Below are 27,441 nucleotides of genomic sequence, written 5' to 3' on the forward strand. Positions count from 1 at the left end.
GCCGGGTCTAGAAAAGTAGAATTTGAGCAGACACGCTCAAACGGAAAAACTATGTGAATAAAAAAGAACCAAAATGAGAAAATATGAACAACGGAAGAAACGGCATAAAAAATCAAGTCCCGAGTTGAGAGATATGCCCCGGACAAGTTCAACAACAACTAGGGCCAAAAACCCTAAAACTGGAGAAAAACAACCAGAAGGAAATTCTAAGAGTACACGACTCGACGAAAAGTGAAAATGAACCTGTACAAGGATCCAGGCTCAAAACGAGGTATTTAGTAATAATTTTTGTTACTTGCATAATAGCCCCTCCAAAAAGTAAAAACTGCACAACTGCATAGAATGAAAATATCTTCCAAAAATAGTTTCTCAAACCTGAAATAAAATATCTTCAAAATATATTTATGAAAAACACCCCAAGAAAGTAAAAAGATTCTGAAAAACTATGCATCCATACCCCTATGGACACCGGGAGCAACTAAAATACTTTTCTACAAAAGTAAAGATACTTATACTGTGGAAACTACTTAGAATGAAGATACGTGAAGTCATAAATCAACTCCGAGTATAAAAAGTGAGGTTGTGCCAAAAAGTGACAAATGGGGAAAAGACAAAATAGGGAAAAGGACGAAAAGTAAATAGTGTCTGAAAAATAAAAATGTGAAAATGACGCGGTCCTCAAATAAAGTTGTTAATCCAAGGAAAAGAGTCTTGGAAATCATTGTAGAGCACTCAAGATGATACTAAGTGATGAGAAACTAAACACATAAAAGAAAAGATCAACGGAAAAAATATATATATATATCTGTGAAAATCTGAGAAAAGGAAAGAAAGGAAAATGACCAGGTCATTACAAATATTCCTTGGGATATTTAGAGGAACCTCTTTGCAATTTATAGGAATTAGTGACCTGTGCCACTTTTCCTTGGGGCCACTTGTCATCCCCTTGGTGGTGTGAATTGGAAGCTTGTTTTTGTGATTAGTGTTGGGTGGAGGTTCACCCATTTGTCACCCTTTGGTTGGGACACTTGGAGGTATGTGATGATGACAAATGTAGGCTTGAGATTAATCCTTGTGAGAGTGCATTGGATGGTGACAAGTGTAGGGTGAAGATTCACCTACATGTTGTCCATTGAATGGAACACTTGGAAGACTAGATTCGTGACAAGTGTAGGTGTTGGATTTGACAATGTGAAGAGCCTTAAGATTGTGACAAGTGGAGGGTGGATGTGTATGTGTGTGTGTAAGGTAGTGTTGGTGTGTGTGTGTGTGTCACTAATATGGCCATTATTAGTAGAAAAGTTAGAGGAATGGCATCTTCCTTACTTAACCACCCTTTCAGCCAACCTGAACTCCAGCCACCATTTTTTATTTTTGACCCCCTTACCTTAGGAATTTGGTCTTCCACTTTGAAGATCATATCTTCCTCTCTTCTTAATTTTGAACTCCTTTTTCCAATTTTTCATTTTAACCTTGTTTGACTCAGATTCTAGAGGGGTGAATCTTGAGATTGGAAGTTTGAGGAATCCTACAACCCTATTTTTCATTTCTAAAATTCGACCCCCTTGTTTGAGAAATTTAGTCTTCTATTTTAAAGATCAAATATTCCTCTCCTCTTGATTTAGAACACCTTTTCTTAGTTTTGCATTTTGAGTTTGTTTGCCTTGGATTCTAGAGGAACAATCCTCCAGTGATGTAGGGATTATACTATGTTTATACTCTTCTTATGGTTTCTTGTTTTCCTTGTTGTTGATATACATTGTGTGCTTGTAAACTGTTATTCTATGATTTTATTAGATATATTTTGATTGTATCTAACCTAGGGTGTCATTTTACACAAGGCTTATATGTGTTTATTCACTTGTATTATTGTTATCATACATAGTAGAAATTGAAATTTTTTGTGTAGTCTTGTAGTTGTGACTATGATGTTCTGGTATAATTATTGTTCCCAGTTGTATTATGATATTTGACTATGTCATTGTTAATTTAGGGATTTAATGAGTACCATGTGAGCATGATTAAAATCTCTATGTTAATTACCTTATTTCACTTATTGATGACTTGAAATCACATGATTTTGTTAATGTAAATTTGGTGATTTTATTAAATTAATGTTAATAATTTAATTATGTAATTAACACCATTTAGTTGTTAAATTGATGGAATTGGAACTCATTTCATGCTAGCTTTAATTGATATCATATATTGAAAATGTTTGTGACGACCTTGGATTTTTTACAAACCTAGTGTGTCCTGTAATGACCTGAAACGGATCCAAAATGCAGAAACTAAAAAGAAACATGGCCTCTAGAGATGTATATCATCCCTAACACACAAAAGGGGCTTCCTGAGGAGTCTTGAGACTCAACGGAAGTAAGAAGGAAACGAAGGTTTTAAAACCCTATAGAAATGGACTAAGGGTAAAATGGTCATTTCAACCATTAGTGAGTGCTACTGTGCACACCATTGGAAAGACAACAAAAAATTAATAAATTCAGACTCAAGAATCGCTTGATTCGGAGTCCGGATGGAAAAGATATGAAAATAGAACAAAATGGCATCCTCTGATTAAGAGATACCACGACCGTATCTCACTAAAACTGTAAGAACTCTCACTATAGTTAGATTTTTTTTTGTCATCAGTACCATTGGAAATCTAACTTTAACCTCTTGAAGTTAGGCTCAAGAATGACCTGATTTGGATTTTAAATGAGTGAGATATGGCCCTTTAAAGTTGGTACAACAAAGCTGTCCAAAAAAAAAAAAACTGAAAAGGGAAGGTTCCAGGGAGGATCAGCCAGGTAACAAACAGTTCCAGCTGGCTGAAACTCAATCATCAGCCAGCTGATGAACAGTACCAGCCAGCCAAAACACCATTTTTCACTTGCAAACCTACTGTAATTCATCTACGAAGGTTTTAACTTGGCTGATGGACCTTATCAGCCGACCGACGCAGTAGACAACAGCAAAAGCTGTTGCTGTAAAGTGCAAAAACGGTGCTTGGTCCACTCTAAGCTATTATATGTATCCCAAGTGTTCCAAAACAAGTTCCAAAACATTCCATGATCACAATTACGCATCCTTAACATACTAAAACATGAGGGAAGCTTAAATCAACTCTAATGCATGGGTTTTTCATAAAAATTCATAAAATCGCCCAAAAATAGTTCCAAAGTTGAAACTTAAGAGTTTTGTGAAATGTGGACATGCACATAAACGTAAAAAGACATTTAAGACATGTCCCAATGGTCCGCGGCTTCAAAATAACCCTAATGCAAAATATGACCTCTCAACGGCCAAAAATGCCTTAAAATGCAATAAATGAAACAAAAATGCAATAATTATAACAAAATGGTGTTTGGCAATTGACCACACCTCAAACATGATCATAGAGACCCAATGAAAGAAGAAAAATAGAGTTCCCACACCCGATGCAAACATGGTGAAGCAATACTTAACATTTTCCATTATTTCCAAAGTAAACTTGAAAACGAAAATGCATAGAATACAAATTTGAGATCATTGGCCTATGGCCTCAGCTCATACATGTCAAATACATTACAAAAGGTATACTTATGTACGCATTACATATATGGAATCAAGGATAAAAGTTTTGATATACAAGGCTATAAAAATGGCATTTCATGCTAACTTTTGCATGAAATGGAAACTTAAAAGCTACAAGTCATCCAAGGAATGATGAGCATCATGAACCAAGTCTTCGTACTTAAAAAATGTCCCTAGTAACTTCGGGGTGAATAAATAAGTTTACTTATAGGATATGTGCATGTATAGACCTAGTATTTTACAAAATTATCACCTCAAGGTGAAACAAGTCAAAAGGGCTCATGCCACCTAACGTCTATGTCAAGATGAGACACAGGGAGTATCTTAAGCTACCTTAGATCATTTCTAGCATAAATCACATCATTCATGCAATTTAAACAACATAGGAGTATGTTATACAAAGCAACAAGATATAGGTTCTCAAAGTCCTCAACTTGAAATTTAAAACACAAAAACAATTAAAGTGGATCATGCCACCTAACATCTATGTTCCAAATGAATTTATAAGATCATTCCTAAGCTACATTTGAACATTAAAACACAAATCACGATATCGATGCAATTTAACCAACATTGGAACTTCCAATACAATGCATAAAGCATGATTCCTTAAAGTTAACATCTTGAAACTTAAAATAGGAAATTAAATAAGGAACAACAAGTTACAACATTATCTAGTTATCAACTTGAAATAAAGTGCGAAATCAAACAAGGTGGATACTTGGATGTCATGCCGGATCAGACCGACACCATAGTTACTTTAGGGTTACAAGCCAACGGGTAACCTCTCTATGTGCGCACTAGACTATAGAGGAACAATCCCCCGTAGTAGAACTATGTCCTAGCCATAGTCAAACAACGACATCCCCAAGTTTCCAAAATTAACAAGTTATGCAACAACGTATATATCATCATGTATATACAAGATAATTGACTATGTACCATGCACAACCGAATTTGAAAACACATATAATACATGCTCTAAGTCCACAACTACTAAGGCATGACAAATGTTAAATCTTCAGTGTGTAATTCGTTACACGCTATGACAATATCATTCAATATTGAAAACATAAACTCATGAATCTAATACAAGTCCAAAATCATGATTTAAACATACAACCAACATCAAATTAATGCATGATTAAATCCTCAATGCAATAGAAACGGAAATTAGTTAAATAAACTAATTAATTTCTCTAGATTTTAAATCTCAACCAAATGATCCCTAATAAATACATGTTATACAACATAACTTGATCATTACATATATCAATTCAAAAACTTAATTAGGCCATTGAAACAATAAAATGAAATTCAATTAAATCATAATAATAAAATCCCTAAATTCTAAAGCAACATCAAATGGTCCCAAATTAATATATGCTAGTATACAAGTCTTAGTCAAAAACAAATATCAAGTTAAAAACTTAATTAAGCCAATGGAACCATTAAATAGATTTTAATTAAAATCTCTAGATTTTCAAACTTATCCAAATGCTCTCAAATTAATATAGGTTAGAGAACATGCTAAGGCCTACTTTAATATCACATTACAAGTTTATTTCATGCAACTTACAACCATGTGAATTAAACTTTCACAAAAGAAAATTATTAAATAAAAGTTGCAATTTTCATTCCAATAATCCCAATTTTATATATGTGAACAATCATACCAAGGCCTAAATTTCTAGCATGCCACAATTTAATTCTTAGTTGTAAATCATCATGAGAATTAAATCTTAAACATAGAAAATAATTAAATTAAATTCTAGAACTGGAACTAAAGCATGCATACAAGTTGTATAAACTTCTAAAATCATCAATACAACATTTAAATGAACCTAAGACATCCCTGACCTCAATTTGAGATGAAAATCTTAAAAGCTACCAAACTGAAACCGCTCCAAATCCGACGATACTTCGGGGTTTTGTCGGGGACAACACGGTGATCATTAAACCGCAAGGAAGGCAAACCAAAAATCCTAACTTAGCCTCAAATACGAACTCAAGAAATGGCCAAAAATGGATTCTAATAAAGGAGAAAGATGTGCGTCGTCAACACAAACACAAAATACAAAGGCACTACGATTTTTTAACAAAGGGATGAAGCTCAAAAGAGGAGAGAGAAGGTGGTAGCCCCATGGGCTTCCATGGCTGCCGGCCAAGAGAGGGAGAAGAAGTGAAAAATCTAATTTTTCTTCTTAACTTGCCCTATTTATAGAAAAACCCTAAAAGTGCCCAGAAAGGGCCCCGCTGGGTCTGAAAAAGTGAAATTTGAGCAGACGCACTCAAACGGCAAAACTTTATGAATGAAAAATAACCAAAATGAGAAAATATGAATAACAGAATAAACGGCATTGAAAAATGAGTCCCGAGCAGAGAGATATGCCTCGAACAAGTTCGGCAACAACTAAGGCCAAAAACCCTAAAACTGGGGAAAAATGACCAGAAGGGAATTCTAATAGTACACGACTAGATAAAAAGTGAAAATGAATCTCGTACGAGGATCCAAGCTCAAAATAAGACATCTTTGCAATAACTTTCGTTAATTACAAAATGGCCACTCCAAAAAGGGTAAACTACACTAATGACCCAGAATGAAAATATATTACAAAAATATTTTCTTAAAAACCCCTGAAATAAAATATCTTCAAAAGATATTTATGAAAAACACCACAAGAAAATAAAATGTTCCAAAAGAACTATGCATCCACGCCCCTATGGACACCAAGAGCAACTAGAGTACTTTTCTACAAAAGTAAAGATACGTATTTCGTGAAAACCACTTAGAATGAAGGTACATGAAGTCAAAAACCAACTCTGAACACAAAAAGTAAGGTTATGCCAAAAAGTGACAAACCGAGAAAAGACAAAATAGGGAAAAGGACGATAAGTGAATAGTATAAAAAAAATGAAAATGTGAAAATGACTCGATCCTTAAAGGAAGTTGCCAATCCAAAAGAAAGGGTCTCAGAAACCATTTCCAAGCACTTGAGATGATACTAAGTGATGGAAAAGACAACGAAAAAAAATTTATCCGCAAAATTTGAGGAAAAAGAAAGGAAGAAAAATGACCGGGTCATTACAATGTTGCAGTTTCATTTTGTGTAAGAATGGAATCTAGTGATTTCTTGTGATATGCTTATGAAATTCTAGTATAATTCTTGCCTTGATTTTATTGAGAAACCTTTGCTATATTGCTATCTAAATAAAGGTTTAGGCTTTCCATGTTTTGAATGGATTTCTTTGTCTAGCAACCTTGTGATTAGTGTATTGAATATTACTTTATATACTTTACATTCACATGCCATGGTAGCTTAGAGACTTAGAGCATGACTATGTGTGATTACCATTGTTGGTTGTGCATGGAAGTTGTTTACTTGTATTGTGACACTTGTAGTTGTTGTGACAACTTGATTGATTTTGGAAATACTTAGGGCAATGAAATGTGACATGGCTAGGGTTTGGTCCTAGTACGGGGGATATGAGCTCTCCCTACAATATAATGCATAATTAGGTAGTTCCTTGAGGGTTAATGTGTGACGGCCCAAGTTTTGTAAACCCAGTGCATCAGTGATGACCAAAAGATGACCCGATAACGGATCTAAAATGCGGAAGCAAAATGTGAAAAATGACCTCTAGAGATGTACGTCATCCCTAAGGTACCAAAATGACTCCACACGAAGCCATAGAACTCTAATGAGCCAAGTAAAAGCAAGAATGTTAAACCAAAAAAGAAATGAACCAAGCGTAAAATGGTCATTTCAAACTAAAATGGATGCCACCATGCGTACCATTGGAAAGACGATAAAAAAAATAAAAAAAATAAAAAAAAAAGAGAAAATAAAAAAATGAAGTTAGACTCAAGAATCGCCTGATTCAGAGTCCGGACGAAAAAGATATGAAAATGAACAAAGTGGCATTCTCCGTTTGGGAGATACCACGAACCTATCTCACTTAAACTGGAATAATTCTCACTACGATTGGGGTTTTGTTGTGTGGTTAGTACCATTGGAAAGTTGATTTCAAGATCTTGAATTTAGATTTAAGAATGACCTAAATTGGATTAGAAAAGAAAGAGTTATGACCCTCTGAAGTTAGTGCAACAAGGTTGTCCAAGAAAAGTGGGAAGAAAAGGTTCCAGGAAGGATCAGTTGACCGAAATGCAACCATCCACCGGCTAAACCTCCATCTTTGGTTGGCTAAACCATAATCATCAGCCGACCAAAATGATGATTTTCCTCACAAGGCTACTTGTACTGACCCGGTCATTTTCCTCCCTTTCCTTTTTCGGTGATTTTCTTTTTTCGCCTTTTTTCTATTTTGTCTTTTCCTTATTTCATCATTTTCCCATTTATCATTTTTTCGTACATAAACTCACTTTTTGTGCTCGGATTTGATTCTGGTTTTGCATGCATGAATGATATTTGATTTCTATGATATTTGTATTTTTACTTTTGTAGAAAATACATTTTAGTTGCTTACTTTTTCGTAAAGGGTATGGATGCATACTTTCTTGTAAACATTCTTAATTTTTGGGGTTTTAGTGTAATTATGTAAAATAATTTTTTTTTCGTCTTAGGGACCTTTTTGCAATTTAATTTGGAAGATATTTTGAAAAAGGACTTTTTTTGTAATTTTTGGAAAGTGTGACAAGTGTCACACTCTCATGGTGCCACTTGTTGGCAATGGGATGGAGTGACTTGGAAACATAATCTATTGATATTTGGAGGGTGGAGATTCACCCACTTGTTAGCCTACGATTGGAGCACTTGTTGGCTTAGATGGTTGACAAGTGTAGGCTTAAGATTAAGCCTAGGAAGGAGCCATTGATTTGTGACAAGTGTAGGCTCACCATTTAGTCTTGTATTATATGTGTGTGAGAAGTAGTGTAAGAACACATAGTGAGTGGAGGATTTCTAGACCTTCCACTCACCATTTTACACTTTATCCTTTTCATTTCATTTGTTCTTCATAACCCTAAACCTAGCCACCATTGGAAGAAAGCTTGGTTAATAGCTTATTCCTTCATTTTGGCCTCCTTCCACTCACCTTAGACCAAAAACCTTGGGAGACAAAAGTTTCCTCTTACTCTCATCTTCAAAACCCGATAATTGTTTTCCATTTTTAAGCTTGGTTGCTTGGATTATAGAGATTCAATTCTCTATTGAGGTAGGGGCGGTAGTATGTTTATATTCTAAGTGTTTTATAATCATTTGAGGTTTAACATATATTGTGTACATGCTTTTAGAATTGTAGTATTGCATACTATAAGAAATCCTTATGATTGACTTAGGGTTTATTGATTTAAGCATGTATATTGTGTATGTATCTTGAGTACGATTATTAATGTTGTATAGAGCTCTTATTGATTTGAATTACTATACTATTGTGATGTTAATCCTACATTCTAGTTGATTACTATTGGTAATTGTAATTATTTTAGAAGCTTGTTACTATAATGTTGTAATCTAGTATATAAAGCTTATTGTTGAGGCATGATTTAAATTGATAAGTTAGTGGTATGGTATTGTGCATAATATCATGATGAGGACTTGTCATTTGGTATGCCATTTTAGACTTGGAACCCTAAGACATGGTTTATGTGGTTTCAAAATACTTGTGCATGGAAGGTGGTTTATATGCCTTAATTATAGTGTATGAGTTTTGAACTTGAATATTATTTTGGATTCTCTTGGGACATTGCTACTAGTGATATGGCTAGAGTTTGGCGAATTGATGTTGTTAACTACATTGATGTTTATATGTGTTGTTAAAGAATCATTTAAGTTAGCTTAAGATGATTCCTTAGAATAACTTGAACATAGACGTTAAGTGGAATGCTCCTTTGTATTCATCTATATTGATCTTCCAATGATACTGAAACTTTAGGGTATATACATATGATTCTTCCTACAAGTAACTTGATTACTCAGTCTAGTGGTTTTGGTTGTTTTACAGGTAAGGAGACTATGTTTTTGGATTCTCATCATCCTTAGAGGCTTATGAGTAATTTGAAGCATTTTTGTATATTAACATGCAAATGTTTCGCATGCTTTACTTTTGATGTTATATTTTTGCATAGCATGGGTGTATGGTATTTTGGAAGCTAATGTAGCTACCTTGATATGTAATGATACTTAAGTACTTACTTTTGACATTATAAGCATGTATGTAATGAGGCCATGGGCCAAACATGTTCACTTTAGTACTTGTAGTCACTTAGTACCAAGTTTTGCTTCAAAAATGCATTTTAACCAACATTGGAGGTTTGGCATATGAAATTATTATAATGGACATGCATAAGGCCATACATTGTTGTAATACATTCATTTATTCATTTTTAGGTTGTTAACATGCTCACATACTCAAATCTCATTAAAAATCAGTTTTAAACTCTCATTTTTGAACCAATTCATGAGGGGATTTGAAGCATGGGTTAAACCTTAACACATTTGGCATATAGTAGGTCTTAGAGCAGATTTTTGAGGTGTTTCGGTTGTCTGAAACTCCATTTTGGTCGACCGATAGCTTTTGGAAAACTCATTGCACAGTAAAAACTCATTTCCAGTAGCCTTTTTCACTACTTAGGAGCATTTCGGTCGACCGATGGCCTATTTTAGTCTACCAAAGCAACCTCCCCTTAAAAATATGATTTCATCAAATTTTTTGTCCTGTTTGGTCATCCAAAACTCCAGTTCGGTCGACCAAAATAGCCTTCACTCATCAGCCTTCCTGGTTAAGTTTTTGCACTGAAGTTCTAACTTCAAAAGGTCACAACTTCTTTGTTTCTAATCCAAATAGGGTAATTCTTAAGCCTAAACTCAAGGATTTTGAGTCAGATTTCCAATGAAACTAATTCAATTCTTAGATTCAAATCATAGTGGGATTTATTCATGTTTTAGTGAGGTAGTGTCGGTTTTCGCTTAAACCGAGAAAGAGCAATTTTATGGGATTCTTAGCCAATGTTCTTGGAACCTCTTGGAATGTTTTGAAATGATTAGATTAGGTTTTTTTCACCTTGTTTGACTTGTTTAGAGTCAATTTTCTCCTTTTATTTGTGAATTGACAATTTTGCCCTTAATTGGCGGATTTTGCCCTATTTTGACTCTTGTTAGCTCTTTTGCTTTGCTTAAGTTCCGTGACTTCATGGAAGGTCACATTGGTGTCTTAGGAATGATTTATATCTCTAAAGACCTTGGTTTGTATTTTGCTTCGGCATTTCGAATCCATTATCAGGTTAACTTTCGTGTCATCACTGACGCATCGGGTTGAAAAACTTGGGCCGTCACGAGTGGTACCAGAGCTCCTCGGTTTAAATACCTTAGGACGATAGGTTTTGGGTGCATATCATGCTCTCTTTTTTTTATCTAATTTGGTATATTCACATGTTTTTGGTAACATGTTTCAGCGTTATAACATGTTTATGTGTTTCGGCGTTATAATATGTTTATGTGTTTCTTGGTAACACATTTGGTAGTATAACATATCTTATGCTTATATGCCTATGTGGTTAAGAGTACCTTTGTTTTAAATGTATGCTTATTTTCTTAAGTGCTTAACCGTTTGCACGGCTTTTCTTAAGTGCTTAACCGTTTGCACGGCTTTCTTTGATTACTTTAGCATGACCGTATGCTGCATACCTTGTCTTGCCTTGTGTTTCGTGCATTCATAGTGTGAGTTGCATTCGGTCATAATAACTTGTGTTATTGTTAACCTCTTTCCTTATGCATTTTAGCATCATGGTCGTCACGCGTGGAGAGTCTTCACATCTGGGCACAGAGGAGCAAATGGCCGACACCGAGTTCACGAGGGGTCTGGGGAGACCTAGGATTCCAGTTCGTGGTGTGGATTCTAATTCGCCGTGGGCATCAACTTACGAGGAGCGTGTTGCTCAAGGAATCTATCAAGGGATCACTAAATCCCTATAGGAGTTGATATAGAGGTAGGTGGCAGGGGTACAAATTCCAGCACCGGCACCGGCACCGATAGTCAATGAGGTAATGGAGTACTTTATACGACTACAGAGGGTTAAGATTGATCCATTTGTAGGGAGTTCAGATCCGCTAGTCTCAGAAGCTTGGTTGGACCTTGTGGTTCGCAAGTTAGACAATATGACGGTACCCACGGATAGATTGAGGATTTATTTGACAGCCTCAATGTTCATGGGAGATGCAGATATCTGGTGGAGGTCTATGACCAATGTCCATAATGTTGAGTTGATGACTTGGAATGAGTTCAAAGATTTATTCTTCGAGCACTTCTTTCCTATGGCTATAAGGCAGGAGATGAGGATACAGTTCACAGGTCTTTACCAAGGCACTCTGAGTGTGATTGTGTATGAGACATGTAATGACCCGCTCATTTTCATTCCTTTCCCTTTCCTCAGATTTTCACGGATATTTTTTTTCCATTGATCTTGTTCCTTTCTGAGTTCAGTTTCATGTCGCTTAGTGTCATCTTGAGTGCTCTAGAGTGATTTCTGAGACTCTTTTATGTGGATTAACAACTTCCTTTGAGGATTGAGTCGTTTCTACATTTTTTATTTTTTGACACTATTCATTTTTCGTCATTTTCCCTATTTTGTCTTTTTCCCGTTTGGCACTTTGTTTGCGTAACCACACTTCTTGTGTTTGGATTTGGTTTCTGACTTCACGTATCTTCATTCTCAATGATTTCTATGAGATACGTATCTTTACTTTCGTGAGAAAGGACTCTAGTTGCTCCCGGTGTCCATAGGGGCATAGATGCATTATTCTTTGGAAACATTTCCTTTTCTTGGGGTGTTTTTCGTAAACATTTTTTGAAGATATTTTATTTCAGGGGTATCTAAGAAAATATCTTTTGGAAGATATTTTCATTCTGGGGTAGTTTCGCAGTTTTCACTTTTTAGAGGGGCCATTGTGCAATTAATGAAAGTTATTGATCAATGCCTTGTTTTGAGCCTGGATCCTCGTACAGGATTCATTTTCACATTTCGTCGAGTCATGGACTCTTAGAATTTCCTTTTGGACGATGTTTTCTAGTTTTAGGGTTTCTGGCCCTAGTTTGCGCCAAACTTGTTTGGGGCATAACTTTCTGCTCGGGACTCGGTTTTTGATGCTGTTTCTTCCTTTATTCATATTTTCTCATTTGAAATCTTTTTCATTCACGGAGTTTTGCCGTTTGAGTGCGTCTGCTCAAATTTCACTTTTCTTGACCCGACGGGGCCCGTTCGGGGCACTTTTTGAGTTTTTCTATAAATAGGGGGTTAGTAGATGAAAAATCAGACTTTTCTCTCTCTCTCCTCTCTCATGGCTGGTCCAAGTTCCTCCCATGGCTTCCACCTTCTCTCTCTCTTTTGAGCTTCTTCCCTTCAATGAAAAGTTATCGTGCCTTAGTGTTTTATGTTCATGTTGGCGAGGCCTTCGATTCCAACCTATTGGAATCTCATTTTGGCCATATCTTGAGTTCAGGTTTGAAGTCAAGTTGTGTTTTTGATGGTGCTTCCTTGGGATTCAAGTTCATGGTGTTGTCCCCGACAAAACCTAGGAGTTTCGTCGGATTCAGAGCCGATTTATTTTGGTGGGGATTTGGGATTTCATCTCAAATGGAGGTAGGAAATGTTTTAGGATTATTTGTGTATTGTATTGTGTGTTTGACATGATTATATAACATATATGTATACCTTGTATTAAATCTAGAAAGTTAGTAATTTTTATTTATTTGTATAAGATTTAAAATTCATGATGATGTGTAACTTGGATTTGAATTGTGGCATGCTAGAAAATCTTGTTTTAATGTATTGGTTAACATATATTAAATTTGGATTAATTAAATAAGAATTGCACTTTTTAATTAATATTTATCTTTTGTGAAAGATTAAAGTTCATGGCCGTACCTTGCATGAAATTGAGTTGTATTATGGTTCTAAATTAAGTTTTGGCTTGTTTGTTAACATACTTTAATTTGAGAGCATTTGGTTGAGTTTGAAAATCTAAAGGCTTTAATTAAGAGAATTAATTAAAATCTATTTTGTGGTTTCATAGGCCTAATTAAGCTTGTGTGTGAATATATGTAATGATCATGATATATCTTTTAACATATATTAAATTGAGGCCATTTGGAAATGATTTGAAATCTAAAGAGTTTAATTATTTTGATGTAATTAAATTCTACCTTGTTTATCCATGGATCTAAACATGTTTTAGAAGTTGTTTCTATTTTAAGAGCACGGATTTAGACTTGTGATGTATTCACTTGATTGTGTTATATGTATTGAAGAGCATTGTTGTTAAATTTATATTCATAAGAGTATGTCTCTAATATGAATATATTGTTGGCTTGTGATTTCATAACATTATGGATATGAAATACTTATTATGCACTATTGAGAGTAATATTGCTAACTTTTTACTATGTAGTAGTAATATGTATAAGTCATGAACTTATTTGGTTTATTTTGGAGTCTTGGGACATTGTTGTTACATGTGATATGTCTAATGTTTGGCTTTAGCGTGGGAGGTATGAGTTCTCCCCAATTGAGATAGTGTAAACTTAAGGTGGTTTTCCTTGCGGGGCCCGGAACAACCATTTTGTTCTCGGCGGAAATCCGAGACGTGATGTCCAAGTCTTCCACTATTTGATTTCGTATTCAATTCCAAGTTGACAACCAATATTTAATTGTAACTTGTGATTTTGGTTATTGGCGATTTGATGTTATTAAGTACATCCATACTAAATTGATATATTTAGTTGATTTCACACTTTTAGACTTCTAGTTGATAACCTAGAGAATCTATGTCTTGAAGTGCGATATTAGATATTCTAATTATGCTAAATTGCTATATTTAGTTGATGTTGCATTTAGACTTCAAGTTGATAACCTTGAGAATCTATATGTTGTTGCTTTATGTAAGCATGCTCCTATGTTGTTGCTTTGTGTAAGCATGACCCTATGCTGTTAAAATTGCATGAATGAGGTGATTGATGCTATAAATGATCTTAGGTAGCTAGGATGCTCCCTGAGTCTCACATTTGACATAGACGTTAGGTGGAATGAACCACAATAATTAAATCATGGAAACTTATAAAACAAAAGTTGATGCATGCTCAATTCCTACGAGTAGTTTTATGTTACTCACCCACATAGTGGGGATATTTTTTAGGTACAGGGATCAAGGTTGAGATTTTCATCATTGCTTGGATGATTGTGGACTTGAGGGCTTTAGTTTTTGTAAAGATTGCCTTGGAATGCCACTTGTAGTCTTAATTGTCAAAATGTATGTATTTGATTCTAAAAATGTATTGTGTACATGAGTACACTCTTTACAATGTATTTGACATGTATGAGATGAGGCCGGAGGCCAATGACATGTATTTTGTATCCTATGTAATTTTTGACTTCATGGAATATTATGAGAAGATGTGAAAAATCATGCGTTTTAGAATGCTATTTTGCACCGGGGTGTGTATTGTGTATGAAACTCATCCATTAGTATTCATTCATCATGTATGAAGTATGGCTAAGGACCAAACAGCATTTTGAAACCATCTCATGATTTTTAATTCCAAGTTTTCGTTCCAAGCTTCGTTTTTGGCATTTTGGCCGTTGGAGGGTCATCTTTTGTATTGGCCATATTTTTGAGCCATGGAACATTTTAGCACATCTTATTAGGTAAGTTACGTTTGCGTGTATGGTCGTTTCCAGGCAAAGCTTCTTCTTTGGTGAAATGAGCTTCCTACGGACTCATTTTACACTTTTGTTGCATAATCTGACCTAATGGTATTTTGGGAATTTTCTTTAGAAAATAAATTCCATTCTTCACATGGTCACTTAGAAAATGTGAGTTTAGGGGGGGTTTCTTCTTCGTGTTTTTCCGGAAAATGTCGTCTTGGCATCGGAAACCATTTCCGAAATTCAGCTCTCAGTTTTTCAATTTAGTAGCTTTTTGGACCTCCATGACCAGATTTCATGGAGGGGCATTTTAGGCATTTTAAATTGCTTTTTCCTTAATTCTCTTAAGAGTCACATAGAAAATTTAATTTTGAGGGGGGTTTCTTCTTTGTGTTTTTCCAGAAAATGTCATCTAGCCCCTTAAAAATCCACTTTTTCCCGGAAAACCCCTGCTGCCAAGTTTTTGGATTGCACCTTACTGCCCTCTTCACATCTAACCGATTAGAAGGGGTTATCTAAATGGTTAGATGACTTGGAGCAGTGTCTTGGTCATGTTTCTTGACCTTCTAATCGGTTAGATGTTCTTGGGTTGGCACTTTTTGACCGTTTTGCCCCTTCTTCTTCCGTTAGCCATATCTTCTTCATCCGAACTCCGAATCAAGTGATTCTTGACTCTAAATTCATTAATTTTTCATTGTCTTTCCAATGGTGTGCTCGGTGGCACCCACTTTTAAGCTGGAAATGATGTTTTTTCCCCTAGGTTCATTCTTGTTCGTTTTTGAAAACATTGCTTCCACATTTGATTCTTTTGGGTTCCGTGACCTTGTTGAGGGTCATAATGGTGTCTTAGAGCCATGTTATATCTCTATAGACCATTATTTTATCTTTTGCTTCCACATTTTGGATCCGTTATTGGGTCATCTTTTGGTTTATCACTGACGCACCGAGTTAAAAAACTTGGGCCATCACAAGTGGTATCAGAGCTCATTGGTTTGAATACCTTGGATGACGGGTTTTGGATACATATCATGCTTATGTTGCCATGCTTTATGTGTTAATATGATTTATGATAACATGTTTTGGTTTGATAATATGTTTATGTGCTTACATGCTACATGTGGTATGCCATTTGTTTAGCATGATTTAAATAGTCGTAAAGAGCATGACATATGATGTATGCTAGATTATATTTGTATATGCATAACTGTGTTGCATATTTGGCATAGCACGGGATTGGTCATTAAGGTACGAGTTGAGGTTGATGGTAATTGTAGTCACAGTTTCGTGGTAGTATAGGTTGTTGTCGACCTAGTATTGGTTTTGAGGTAGGTGGATGGTCACCTTTTGTTTAGGCTCTTGTGAGATGAGTCATTTGGCGTTACCGTAGTGATGAATTTGTTGGTTTTGGGCCATTATGAGGTTATGAACCTCTTAGGATCCTTGATTGTCCAGGAAGATTCCTCTAGAACTTGCATTTTTTATGGGCAGGTACGTTGGTAGCCGGGTGCATGGCACTGTCATGCTACCGTGCTGGTTAGCTACAAGCGCAGTTCGGATGGAATCAATGTTGGTTTTGTTTTGATAGGCATTGTCCTTTGATCAGTGATGATGATGGTTATTTTGGGGATCAGTAGTGGTGATTGGTTTAGTTGTTATTGGTATGGCTGTAGTTGCCATTTTCTTTAAGGAGTTCTTATGTGATGATGCTTTTGGGATCAAGTCGATTGATTGATGTTACGGGTAGTGAGAGCACTACACTGTTAGTGTTACTTGTAGTGTCACCTCTAGATTCAGAGTTAGATTGTTAGAGTCTTACCGTTGTGGTAAGGGCTCACGTTTGTTTGGAGACAGGTTGTTATCGCATTGGTTTTGGAGACAGTTTATGACTAGAAATTCTCTTTTCTTTTCTTAGACACTGTAGGACACGATGTCCATAGGGTTCATTGCTGCATCATGTTGTCTTATGCAGTTTCGTTTACTGCCATGTTAGTAGTATGATTTTTGATATTGTGATGCATGAGTAGGTGGAGGTGTATCCACATTTGCCTTCCTGTTGTGTGGCATTAGCATGCCTTCTTTATATGCATAGAGATGCCATGTTGTTTATGTGCTTTACTGACATGATTTTGTGTTTATGTGGAGACATGCAGCATGTACTTTTGATTTTTATCTACGTGAGTATAGTTTCTTTCTGATAGTCGTATTCCTTGTCATATTCATGACTTCCAGGTTTGGTATTCCCTTTTGTTTTCCCTCGGTCACACGTAGCGTGTATGCGGGTTTCCACAATGGTTTCGTGTTTGGTTCGTGTAAGGGATTTCACAAGGAGTGAGTCTCTTTTCTCCGTTGTGTTGTGCGCTAATTTGGGGTTGACTGGTCCATGAGGATCACCATTGTTATCTTGAGTCCTTGGTGAGGATTTGATGGATTTTGGTCGACTTACTTCCATGTAGGGGGTGAAGTCTTTGACCTTGTCATCTTTCGCTTCAGAGATAGAGTCGTGGAGTTATCCTTCTTAGGACTGGTGGTCCCCTTTCTTTCGTGTCGTCCCTTGGGGAGTTTTTGCTGTTGTTGTTGATGGAGTTGTGGTGCTCAGAGTGAGTGGATTGGTGTGAGATCATTTTACGGGGACTTGTGTCCATACCATTAAGGATTTATTTGATTCGTGAGGTGAGCTCGATGCTCTTTTGAGAACGTCTTTTGGAGACTTGTTTCAGTTTTGGAAATCTTGATGTTGTTGACTCTTAGGAGGAGTTTTGAAGGATTGCTGTTAGATATGGCTTGTTTGTGGAGTCTTCTCGTCCTAGTCATAACTAGGCATAGTCTTGAGGAATCGTAGTTCCAGTGGTTGTTTATGGATCGATAGAAATTGAGGAATTTTGATTTAGCTTGGTGTTGCCAAGCATGGTTTTAAGAGATTCATCTTGTGACCTTAGTTGTTGGCATTTTGATGTGTGTGCCACTTGGTGGACTTGTGTTTCGAGGATTTAGTTATCCATAATAGGGATACAGATCTGATGTTTGATTACGGTGTAGTCTTGTAGTTTATCTATTTCAGGGAGATATGGAGGACTTTCGATGAAATGTCTTGTGGAGAGGTTTGTCTTGATTTTTGGAGGTTCCGATTTGTTTTTTAGGCTTTAGATTTTTCATTAATGTTGTTCGTTGAAGTATTTGAGACATTGGAGATGCTGGTTTTGTTGTATTGAGGATTTAAGGCCTTAAGCATAGCGATACCTATGGCATTGTTGTTAGAGTTTTGGGATTGGCCAGGATGGTCTGGCCAGACATCTTTGGACCATATCTCAACTCTCACAAAATGTTGGTCTCTGTAGTGCTTTTGGCAATGATCATTTTTGACATTGATGTCATTTGTATCGAGAGGTTTCTTGGGAAGACCTAGTGGGGGGCAGGTTATAAATTAGTGCCTTATACTGTCATGCTACTATACAAAGTTGTGTGTTGTGGGTGAGTACTAGTTGCCGTCGATGCTACCTTACTGACGAGTAAGTGTAGGCGGGCACTAGGGACTGTTATTGCTACCACACATTTGAGTACGTCGTGGGCGGGTTCTGGTCGCTATTCATACTGCCATGTTGCCTCTGTTCAGTACCTTGATTTGATACGTTGTTATTTTGGAGTTCTTTTATTGGTTGTTTTCGAACTCGTATGGTGGTTCGTTAGGAGGGATGCTTTTGGTTGTTGTCTTCCATTCCCTTGTCTAACCTTGGGTTCAGTGTATAAGTTCTGACTTGTCATATGGCCATGTGGTCACTTTTCCCTTGAGGGGTTGTCTTATCATGAGCACGCGGGTGCAATTAACACTAGTTTGTGTGTTCCTTTCAGCTTTGAGGTCGCTGGTGTAGCGCGTTGTGAGGGATACTCGGAGATGTACTCTGTAGTTATCCTGGTTTCGTTGGGCTGGATTTCGAGGATGAAATCCCTTTAAGGTGGGAAGGTTGTAATGACCCGGTCATCTTCATTCTTTTCCCTTTCCTCAGATTTTCATAGATATTTTTTTTTTCGTTGATCTTTTTCCTTTCTGAGTTCAGTTTCATTTCGCTTAGTGTCATCTTGAGTGCTCTGGAGTGATTTCTGAGACTCTTTTCTGTGGATTGACAACTTTCTTTGAGAATCGAGTCATTTCCACATTTTTCGTTTTTTGACACTATTCACTTTTCGTCTTTTTCCCTATTTTGTCTTTTTCTCGTCTGGCACTTTGTTTGCGTAACCACACTTCTTGTGTTCGGAGTTGGTTTATGACTTCACGTATCTTCATTCTCAATAATTTCTATGAGATACGTATCTTTACTTTCGTGAGAAAGTACTCTGGTTGCTCCTAGTGCCCATAGGGGCACGGATGCATTGTTCTTTGGAAACATTTCCTTTTCTTGGGGTGTTTTTTGTAAATATCTTTTAAAGATATTTTATTTTAGGGGTATCTAATAAAATATCTTTTGGAAGATATTTTCATTCTGGGGCAGTTTCATTGTGCAATTAATGAAAGTTATTGCTCAATGCCTTGTTTTGAGCCTAGATCTTTGTACGGGATTCATTTTCACATTTCGTTGAGTCGTGGACTCTTAGAATTTCCTCTTGGATGATGTTTTCTAGTTTTAGGGTTTTGGCCCCGGTTTGCGCCAAACTTGTTTGGGGTATAACTTTCTGCTCGGGACTCAGTTTTCGACACCGTTTCTTCTGTTTTTCATATTTTCTCATTTGAAATCTTTTTTGTTCACAGAGTTTTGCCATTTGAGTGTGTCTGCTCGAATTTCACTTTTCCGGACCCGGCGGGGCCCATTCAGGGCACTTTTTGAGTTTTTCTATAAATAGGGGGTTAGTAAATGAAAAATCAAATTTTTCTCTCTCTTTCCTCTCTCATGGCCGGTCCAAGCTCCTCCCATGGCTGCCACCTTATCGCTCCTCTTTTGAACTTCTTCCCTTCAATGAAAAGTTATCGTGCCTAAGTGTTTTATGTTCATGTTGGTGAGGCCTTCGATTCCAACTGATTGGAATCTTGTTTTGGCTATTTCTTGAGTTCGGGTTTGAAGTCAAGTTGTGTTTTTAGTGGGGCTTCCTTGGGATTCATGTTCGTGGTGTTGTCCCTGACAAAGCGTAAGAGTTTCGTCGAATTCAGAGCCAATTTATTTTGGTGGGGATTTTTTATTTCATCTCAAATGGAGGTAGGAAATGTTTTAGGATTATTTGTGTGTTGTATTGTGTGTTTGCCATGATTATATAACATATATGTATGCTTTGTATCAAATCTAGAAAGTTAGTAATTTTTATTTCTTTGTATAAGATTTAAAATTCATGATGATTTGTAACTTGGATTTGAATTGTGGCATGCTAGAAAATCTTGTTTTAATGTGTTGGTTAACATATATTAAATTTGGATTAATTAAAGAAGAATTGCACTTTTTAATTAATATTTATCTTTTGTGAAAGATTAAAGTTCATGGTCGTACCTTGCATGAAATTGAGTTATATTATGCTACTAAATTAAGTTTTGGCATGTTTGTTAACATACTTTAATTTGAGAGCATTTGGATGAGTTTGAAAATCTAGAGGCTTTAATTAAGAGAATTAATTAAAATCTATTTTGTGCTTTCCTAGGCTGAATCCTAAGCCTACACTTGTCAAGCTAACGTGGGTGCTAATGACAATGGTCTGTGCGTTGTCTTTCGGTTTTGGGATTGCTTTTGTATCGCGTTGTGTAGGATACTCAGAGGTGTACTCCGCAGTTATCCTGGTTTCGCCTTTTTGTTTTGTTGGGGCTGGATTTCGGGGATGAAATCCTTTTAAGGTAGGAAGGTTGTAATGACCCGAATTTTTCGGATAAATTTTTTTCCATTATCTTTTCCTTCTGAGTTTGGTTCCTTATCGATTAGTGTCATCTCAAGTGCTCTGAAATGATTTCTGAGACTCCTTTCTTTGGATTGACAACTTCCTTTGAGGACCGAGTCATTTTCATATTTTCACTCTTTAGACACTATTCACTTTTGTCCTTTTTCCTATTTCGTCTTTTTCCCTATTTTGTCTTTTCCCTGTTTGTCACTTCGTTGGCATAACCACACTTCTTGCGTTCGGAGTTGGTTTCTGACTACACGAATCTTCATTCTTAGTGGTTTTCATGAAATACGTATCTTTACTTTTGTAGTAAAGTACTCTGGTTGCTCCCGATGTCCATAGGGGAATGGATGCACAGTTCCTTGGGATCTTTTTCTTTTCTTGGGGTATTTTTTATAAATATATTTTAAAGATATTTTTTTCAGGGGTTTCTAAGAAGAAGATATTTTCATTCTGGGGCAGTTTTGCAGTTTTCACTTTTTGGAGGGGCCATTGTGCAATTAATGAAAGTTATTGCCAATGTTTTGTTTTGAGCCTGGATCCTCTTACGGAATTCATTTTCACCTTTCATCGAGTCGTGTACTCTTGGAATTTCCTCCTGGTCGATGTTTTCCAGTTTCAGGGTTTCTAGACCTAGTTTGCGCCAAATTTGTTTGGGGCATAACTTTTTGCTCGGGACTCAATTTTTGACGCCGTTTCTTCCGTTGTTCATCTTTTCTCATTTTGAATCTTTTTCCTTCATAGAGTTTTTCTGTTTGAGTGCGTCTGCTAAAATTTCACATTTTCGGACCCGGCGGGGCCCTTTCGGGGCACTTTTTGAGATTTTCTATAAATAGGAGCACTTAAGAGAAAATATCAGATTTTTCTCTCTCCCTCCTCTCCCTTGGCCGGATCTCATGGTAGCCATGGCTACCATGCTTCTCTCTTCTTTTCTGGTCACTTCCCTTGGTTGAAAAGGTGTAGTACTTTTATGTTTATTGTTCTCCTCACCGTGCTCCACCTTTCCCCCTTATTAGAACTCAGTTTTAGCCATTTCTTGAGTTTAGGTTTGAAGTCAAGATGTGTTTTTGATGGGGATTTCTTTCGATTCTTGTTCATGGTGTTGTCCCCGACAAAAACTAGGAGTTTCGTCGGATTCGGAGCGGTTTCCATTTGGTGGGGATTTGAGATTTCGTCTCAAATGGAGGTAGGGAATGTTTTAGGATTAATTGTGTGTTGTATTGTGTGTTTTCCATGATTATATAACATATATGTATGCCTTGTATCAAATCTAGAAAGTTAGTAATTTTTATTTCTTTGTATAAGATTTAAAATTCATGATGATGTGTAACTTGGATTTGAATTGTGGCATGCTAGAAAATCTTGTTTTAATGTGTTGGTTAACATATATTAAATTTGGATTAATTAAATTAGAATTGCACTTTTTAATTAATATTTATCTTTTGTGAAAGATTAAAGTTCAAGGCCGTACTTTGCATGAAATTGAGTTGTATTATGCTTATAAATTAAGTTTTGGCATGTTTGTTACCATACTTTAATTTGAGAGTATTTGGTTGAGTTTGAAAATCTAGAGACTTTAATTAAGATAATTAATTAAAATCCATTTTGTGGTTTCATGGGCCTAAATAAGGTTTTGTGTGAGTATATGTAATGATCATGATATGTCCTTTAACGTATATTAAATTGAGGCTATTTGGGGATGATTTGAAATGTAGAGAGTTCGATTATTTTGATGTAATTAAATTCTATCTTGTTTACCCATGGATTTAATTATTTTTTAGAAGTTGCTTCTATGTTGAGATCATGGATTTGGACTTGTGGTGTATTCACTTAATTATGTTTTAAGCATAGAAAAGCATTGTTGTTAAATTTATGTTCATGAGAACATGTTTCTAATATGAATATATTGTTGACTTGTGATTTCATAGTATTATGAATATAAAATGCTTATTATGCACTATTGGAAGTTAAATTGCTAACTTGTTACTATGTAGTAGTAATAAGTATAAGTTGTGAACTTATTTGGTATATTTTCGATTCTCTTGGGACATTGTTGTTACATGTGACATGGCTAGAGTTTGGCTCTAGTGCGGGAGGTATGAGTTCTCCCCAATTGAGATAGTGCCCACTTAGGGTGGTCTTCCCTGCGGGTTAGTGCCCGGAATAACCATTGAGGTCTCGGCATAATTCCGAGCGTGATGTCCAAGTCTTCCACTATTTGTTTTCACATTCAATTCCAAGTTTGCAATCGTGTTTATATTGTGACTTGTGGTTTTGGCTATTGGCGATTTGATGTTCTTAAGTACATCTATACTAAATTGTTATATTTAGTTGATCTTACACTTTTAGATTTCTAGTTGATAGTCTAGGGAATCTATGTCTTGATGTGTGGCATTAGATATTCTAATTATACTAAATTGCTATATTTAGTTAATTTCGCATTATAGATTTTAAGTTGAGTACTTGGAAAATCTATATCTTGTTGCTTCATGTAAGCATATTCCTATATTGATGCTTGGTGTAAGCATGTTCTTATATTGTTGCTTTATGTAAGTATGTTTCTATCTAGTTGTTTCATGCAAGCATGTTTCTATCTTGTTGCTTTGTATAAGCATGTTATATCGTGTTGCTATGTGTAGCATGCTCTTGTGTTGTTGAAATTGCATAAATGATGTGTTTTATGCTAGTAATGATCTTAGGTAGCTAGGATGCTCCCTGAGTCTCACCTTTGACATAGACGTTAGGTGGAATGAACCACAATGATTAAATCATGCAAACTTGTAAGACTTAGGTCGATGCATGCTCATTTCCTACGAGTAGCTTTATGTTACTCACTTCTACATTACTGGTGCATATTTCAGGTACAGGGTACGAGATTAGTGAGTTGCACATGCTTTGGGTGAATTGCAGTATTGAAGTTTTTTTAGAGGCTTTCTTGTTCATGTGCAAGTGTTAGCATGTTTAAGATTTGTCTATGAAATGTAATTTTCCTAACTTGGAGGTTTGGCATGTCAAATCTTGTAAATGGAATGTAATGAGGCCGTAGGCCATTATAACATGTTTAAAATGCCATATTACACTTACGTGCATGTTCACATCATCACATACTTGCATATAATGCAAATTGAACATGCCATGGGGGATTCTAAGTGGACTTTCAGCCATGGATGCACAACAGGAGGTTAGTGCACTTTCTCGAGTCATTTCAGTCGACCGAAAAGCCATTTTGGTCGACCGAAGCCTTTTGGGTTTTGTTTGAACCTTGAAACTTCACTTTCCATTAGCCAAGGTCAGTATTTATGGTCATTTCAGTCGACCGATGGCTCATTTCAGTCGACTAATGGTTCATTTTGGTGTATCAAACCAACTAAGCCTTAAAGACTTATTTTCAGCACAAATTTTATTCATTTTGGTCATCCAATGGGTCATTTTGGCCGACCAAAATAGCAAGATCCTGAGAGTAGCTTTAGTTCAGTTTCATCACTGTTCTTCCGACTTTGAATGGTCATAACTCCTTTGTTTTAAATCCAAATGGGGTGATTCTTGAGCCTAAACTCAAGGATTTTGAGTTAGCTTTCCAATAGTACCAATTAAATTCTTAGATTCTAAAAACAGTGGGAGTTATTCATGTTTTAGTAAAGTAGTGTCAGTTTTCACTTCAACCGAGATAGGGCATTTTGTGGGATTCTTGTCCAATGTTCTTAGAACCTCTTAGAATGTTGTGAAATGAATCAATTAGGTTGTTTTCACCTTGTTTGACTTGTTTAGAGTCAAATTTCTCCTTTTAATTATGAGTTGAGCATTTTGCCCCTTGGTTCATGATTTTTAGCCGTTTTGACCTTAGTTTACGCTTTCGTCCTCTTTAAGCTTCGTGGCTTCATGGAAGGTCACATTGGTGTCTTAGAGATGGTTTATATCTCTAAAGACCTTGGTTTCATCTTTTGCTTCCGCATTTCGGATCCATTACCGGGTCAACTTTCGGTTCATCACTGATGCATTGGGTTGAAAAACTTAGGCCGTCACATAAGAGCTATCCGGGGCAACACAGGAAGGACCCTAGGTCAACACACCTATCCAAATCTCAAAACCATCACCCTAAGAAAGCAAAATGAGAGAACCTCGCCATGAGGCTCACGAAGACAAGCCTCCCAAGTCCCCAAGGAAGGACCGGAGTCAACCCCAACTCATCGTCCCATGACGCTATAAATAAGACCCTAATAATGTCATCACATAGAGGTCACCATGAAACCCCAAGAGACAAAACTAATACCTTGGATGCTCCCCGACCACGTTATAAAGCCATAAAGGAAAAAAGAAATGAAAAGGTGCCTCCCTAGCCCTCGTCTCATTCCACCAGACAAAGACTAAGGTCTTAAAACAACCAAACCGACAAGAAGGACAAGAAAGTTCCTGTCATGGGTTCCTTACAGAATGAATTTCTCTTATACAAGGAAGAAACTCCGCAAAACAAGAATATATCCAAAGGATACGACAAACCCCAAGAGATAATGCCCTGGCATTAATCTCTACCAACCAAGCTGAGACAACATACAATGTCAAAACAAGACTTAAAAAGTAAACAGCTAGCATATAGCATAACAACAAGCTACCTACTCACATAAGTAGTAAAAATCACATAAGGCATGTCAGTATATATAGGAGAAGGATGTAAAGCATGACGATATGCTGCATATAATCATGCTAAGATGAATAAGTATGTATAACACGCTAAAGCAAACAAATATATACAACATGCTAAGCAGACAAGCGTAAATAACACGATAACATAGACAAGCATGGGCAATATACTTAAGTCTACAATCATATCCAATATGCTAAGGCAAACAAGCACATACAATATGCTAAGGTAGTTAAGGTAAGCTTTTAAACAAGTTGCCACATCAGCAAACAGACATGTTATCAAATCAAAACATGTTATTAAGAAGTAATTAAACACATAAAGCATAGCAACACAAGCATGATACGCACCCAAAACATGTCGTACAAGGTATTCGAACCTAGGAGCTCTGATACCACCTATGACGACCCTGGTTTTTAAGCCAGTGAGTCCTGTGATGACCCGAAACGGATCCGGAATACGGAAGCGAAAATAGAAACAAGGTCCCTAGGGAAATACGACATCCCTAAGATGACATGGTGACCTTCTATGAAGTCACGAAACTCGAAAGAATCAATTACGGAAGCTAAGATTATAAAATGGGAAGGGTATTTGACTAGGGGTAAAATGGTCTTTCTAAACAAAATTGGATACAACCGAGTATACTATTAGATAGAAAAGGAAAAATTAATAAATCTAGACTCAAGAATCACTTGATTCGGTGTCCGGATGAAGAAGATATGAAACTCCAAAGTTTCATAAAATTAAACTTTTGGGTTTCAAATCAATGCAGCAAAGGTACTTGACCAGGGGTAAAATGATCTTTTCAAACAAAACTGGATGAAACCGAGCATACCATTAGATAGACAACGAAAATTTTATAAATCTAGACTCAAGAATCACTTGATTCGAAGTCCGAACGAAGAAGATATGAAGTCTCAAAGTTTCATAAAATTAGACTTTTCGAGTTTCAAGTATGTGTAGGGCCTGCACATATTTTTGGAATTCAAATAGGGTTTTGAGGGCTTAAACGGCATTTTTTGAAAAAAATTTGTGAAGAAAACCTCCCCCGCCCTACAAAATCATGTTTTCTACAAGACCATGTCAAGATAAATTTTTATTTCTTAAGTGAAATACCAGAAATTCCCCATAGATCAGAACTTTTTTTAGAAAAACCTGAAAAAAGTTCGCGCACCAGATCTTCCAGATCTGCGAGTTGTTTTTGGTACCAAAACTATTTTTTTTTGTAAAAACACAAAGAAGAAACCCCTTCCCCCCCTAAAATCATTTTTTCTACCTGGTCACATGAAAGAAAACAAAAAAATAAAAATAATCTGTGAAATACCCAGAATGCCCCTAAATCAGAAAAAGGGTAAAAACTTAAAAAAATACAACTTTGCACCAAGTATGCATTTGACCCTAAATGCATTTATAGGCTGAAATGAATATGCATGCAAGCGTAATAAATGATTTCAAGCATGAGGAAATGGTCCGCGACTCCCGAGAAGACCAGATGCAAAATTCGACCTCCCGACGGCCAAAAAAGGCGAAAATGCACATGAAAAAGGAATTTTGAAACTTAAAATTATAAAATGGTTTCAAATTATCATTTGGCCCTTGGCCACACTTCATGCAAGATTAATGAGACCCTATGGAAGAATAAAAATGGAATTCCCACACCCGATGCAAACATGGTGAGGCAATGACTTGTTATTTTTTTTTATTTTTTTCATAATAAACCTTA

This window comes from Cornus florida, unplaced genomic scaffold (assembly GCF_030987335.1).
Source record: "Cornus florida cultivar Cherokee Brave unplaced genomic scaffold, ASM3098733v1 CherokeeBrave_3.0.0_Hap2_Chr05, whole genome shotgun sequence".
Lineage (NCBI taxonomy): Eukaryota > Viridiplantae > Streptophyta > Magnoliopsida > Cornales > Cornaceae > Cornus > Cornus florida.